Raw genomic sequence first — 3,862 nt, 5'->3', positions numbered from 1 at the left:
TGAGGTAGTTTTTTTTACTTAAATAAGTCTTGATTTTTTCATAAGGAGGACATTCTGATGTGCATAGTTTTTCATAAAACTCTTAAATTCATTTGCTATCTCTCTAGTTTTAGTATACTTTTTTCACCTTTCTCTTGAGATTCATCTGCTATAACAGTGGAGTCAAGGTCCCAGCAGATACAAGAGATTTTATCCTCAAAATGCTTCCCAACAAGTCACAGTGGGCCACTGTTGGTTCCACCACCTCCATAGGCCAGACAGCAAAAGGCCCCACACTACTTGGAAGAGCAATGCTGGATGACACAGTGAGGTTGCAATGGAAGTGGCAAAGTATGTCATTTTCACTGCCTTTACTGCCATTGAGTAGGCTCGATAATAAGTAACTAGTGTTCAATTGCATTCATGTGGAGTTTTCCTTCCACTGCATTCAAGCCATCTTCCAGCTTGTTTCATTGCCCTAAGCTCTGGTGTATACCAACGTTTTTTCTGTTTAACTCTGTCTAGCATTTGTTCTTCAAAATCTTTCAATTCTTTGGTTTAAAAAGTCTTAATTTCTTCTAATGTACTAGGCACCTGCTTTCTCTTTTTCTTTCTCTGCTTTTCTATAAATTCCTATCAGCTCCAACCAGCATGACCAATGGTCAGGGATAATGGGAGTTGTCCAATAACATCTGGAGAACCACAGGTCCTGATGCAGAGACATACTGCTAACAAAGAATGTCTGCAAATCAGATCTTTGGGAGGAGGTGTGGAGAAATGCTTTCTCTCTCATATGGCTATTTATGTTTGTATTAGAAGAAAAAATATTCTGTGACTTCTGTGACTGTTATGAGGCCTTGTGTTGTTACATTGTTACAAGCATGCTTAGCAGTGGTTGTTTAGTGACAGGTTCTGAGACGAGAGAGGTATGATCGCTTTGAGAATGTATTAGATGGGCCTGGATCAGGTAAATCCATTCTGATTGGTCTGGGAGACAGCAGGCTTTGATTGGCTGACTTTCAGTTGATGGTGGTTGGTTGGAGTAAGTTGGGTGTTGAGGAGATAGAAAGTTGGTTCATGAGAGCAGGGTGAGGAATAAGACCAGAGAATAGCTGAGGGACATACTGAGCTCAGTGTGTTGGTAATACTTGTCTGGGCAAAATCAGGGTAAGGGAGCTAATCTGAGAGCCTGCCCTATGTAAAGATATTATCAGAGGAAAGTGACACAAGTGGGTTTTTAAGGTTGGCTAAACTGTCCAAACAGCTAGGAGGACAACCAGAGGAGCTTTAAAGTACAGAGACAGGTTGTCCCCCATAGCTGAAGTGTGTTGTAGAAGTATTTGGCTGGGATGGAGTTTTAGGGAAATTGGCCTCAGGGAAAGCCACTTAGAGGCTGGTGTCAGTAATGGTGTCTCTTGGGTCTTCAGAAACTGTCAGCAAGCACCTTAAAGTCCCAGTATAAGTAGCAGCATTCCCATATATAAATAGTATCCCCTTAATAAACATACAATCTTAGTTTAAGGTTTAAACTGCCTCTAGCGTTGGTGTCCATGCCTAAAGCCTACTATACACAAGGATGTTGAAAGTATTCTGAGTGAATTGGTGGCAGTGGAAAATTTGTGAAGCACAGATGCCTAAAGCCTGTGTTTATACAGGTGAGGCAGAGGGACCCAGGATCCCTGACATGGGAATGAACTTGATGTAGATCTTTAATTAACCTTCTGGACCATGTCATGCATTACACACACTGTATAGGTGTATTTATAGATGTGAAAGTTGGACAGTGAAAAAAATGGATAAGAGAAAAATAAACTCCTTTGAAATGTGGTGTTGGAGGAGAGCTTTGCGCATATCATGGACCGCAAAAAAGACAAATAACTGGGTGACAGAACAAATTAAACTAGAACTGTCACTAGAAGCTAATATGATGAAACTGAGGTTATCATACTTTAGACACATCATGAGAAGACATGATTCACTAGAGAAGACAATAATGCTGGGGAAAACAGAAGGGAGTAGAAAAAGAGGAAGGCCAAACAAGAGATGGATTGATTCCATAAAGGAAGCCACAGACCTGAACTTAAAAGATCTGAACAGGGCGGTTCATGACAGATGCTTACAACAGTATAAACGCCTCAAAAAGCAGAACATTAGGCATGAGTATATACAAGCAACCAGAAATAGGATACTGGTGGAATCACTTAAGTTTATTCCTTATTGCTGAATGACAACCACCTGTGGGTGGAAAACAAGTAAGGGACCATGGATATTTACTGAATTTCATAGTAGAGGAAAAAATTCAAGCTCCTCATTTAGACCATTAGGGGTCATGGTCTTCAAATTCAATATCCATATCTCTCTCCTCAGTAAAATGTCATTGTTCCCTCCACATACTTTTTTTAAGACCCAAAATTTTAGCTTGGCAATAGAGTGTTGGCAGTTATTGAAATGCTCCACTAAGGGGGCTCCAGACCTCTTGTTCCTAATATTGCTCAGGTGTTCCCCTATGTGTGTTTTAACAATTCTAGAGATCTGTCCAATATATAGTTTCAAACATCCACACTGAATAACATAAATAACTCTGGCAGTATTGCATGTTGAGAAATGGTTCAAAGTGTCCTTTTTTTGATTAATAGGGTTAACAAACTCCATGATTTAACATGTAAACCTGCAATAGGCACAGTGTCCACAGGGGTGATGACCCCTAGGTGCACTAGTGCCTGGCAGGGTGTTTGTGATGGGATGAATGTTCCCACAAGATGCAGTAATGGCCACCAGCTTGGACGGCTTTAAAAGAAGATTAGACAAATTCATGGAGGACAGGGCTATCAATGGCTACTAGCCGTGATGGCTGTGCTCTGCCACCCTAGTCAGAGGCAGCATGCTTCTGAAAACCAGTTGCCGGAAGCCTCAGGAGGGGAGAGTGTTCTTGCACTCGGGTCCTGCTTGTGGGCTTCCCCCAGGCACCTGGTTGGCCACTGTGAGAACAGGATGCTGGACTAGATGGGCCACTGGCCTGATCCAGCAGGCTCTTCTTATGTTCTTATGTTCTTATGAATGTTATCCCTAAATTCACTTTTAATCAGGATGTCTCTTAAATTCCTGGTTCTCTTGAAAGAGATAAGGGGTTGTTCATGACAACCAGGAATATGATGTATAATGTGCCAGTGATTTGTTATGCTTTTTTGCAATATGTTGGTGACGTGGTCAAATGTCAAATTGCATTTCAAACGATTAATTGGCTGAAACTCGTTGGGCTCATAATACAATAAATTTCTATTTTTCCAGCATCTTGGCCCCTCCTTCTTTTTCCTGGTTTGGATGCTAGCCTCTTTTTGTTGTTGCTTTTTAGAAATTTAGAAGCCTTTTAAATAGAGACCTTATCCCAGTCTGCATCTGTGTTGGAAGTGTTTTTTAATGTTTTTAAACTTTTTAAAAAATAGCTGTTTTTAAAGCTTTTAAAACATGTTTTTAAAGATATTTTATTTTAATATGTTTTTAATAGTTGTTTTGTTTTAATATATTTTAAAGTCTGCTTTTATGATGTCTTAAAGTGATTTTAGTGCTTTTGTTTGCCGCCCTGGGCAAGAAAGGGAGAAAGGACGGGATATGCATCTAATAAATAAATAAAATAAAATAAATAAAATAAATTCAGAACATTGTATAGCAATTGGCACTTCTTAACATATATACCAATCAGAACAAGAGCCTGAAGAATAAAGACTTGATATGTCATTTAACAGTGGCTAGAGCAGTCATTGCCAGATCTTGGAAGGATTTAAAGGGAGCCAGTCTGAACACATGGTATTCTAAAGTTTGGAAAGTCACTAGAAAAAACTGACAGAGACAAAGACTAGCAAGTGGACAGAAAACAACAGACATA

The sequence above is a fragment of the Rhineura floridana genome, chromosome 11, assembly GCF_030035675.1.
Source record: "Rhineura floridana isolate rRhiFlo1 chromosome 11, rRhiFlo1.hap2, whole genome shotgun sequence".
NCBI classification, from domain to species: Eukaryota; Metazoa; Chordata; class Lepidosauria; order Squamata; family Rhineuridae; genus Rhineura; species Rhineura floridana.
The sequence above is the reverse complement of the archived record's forward strand: the minus strand, read 5'-3'. Positions refer to the sequence as shown.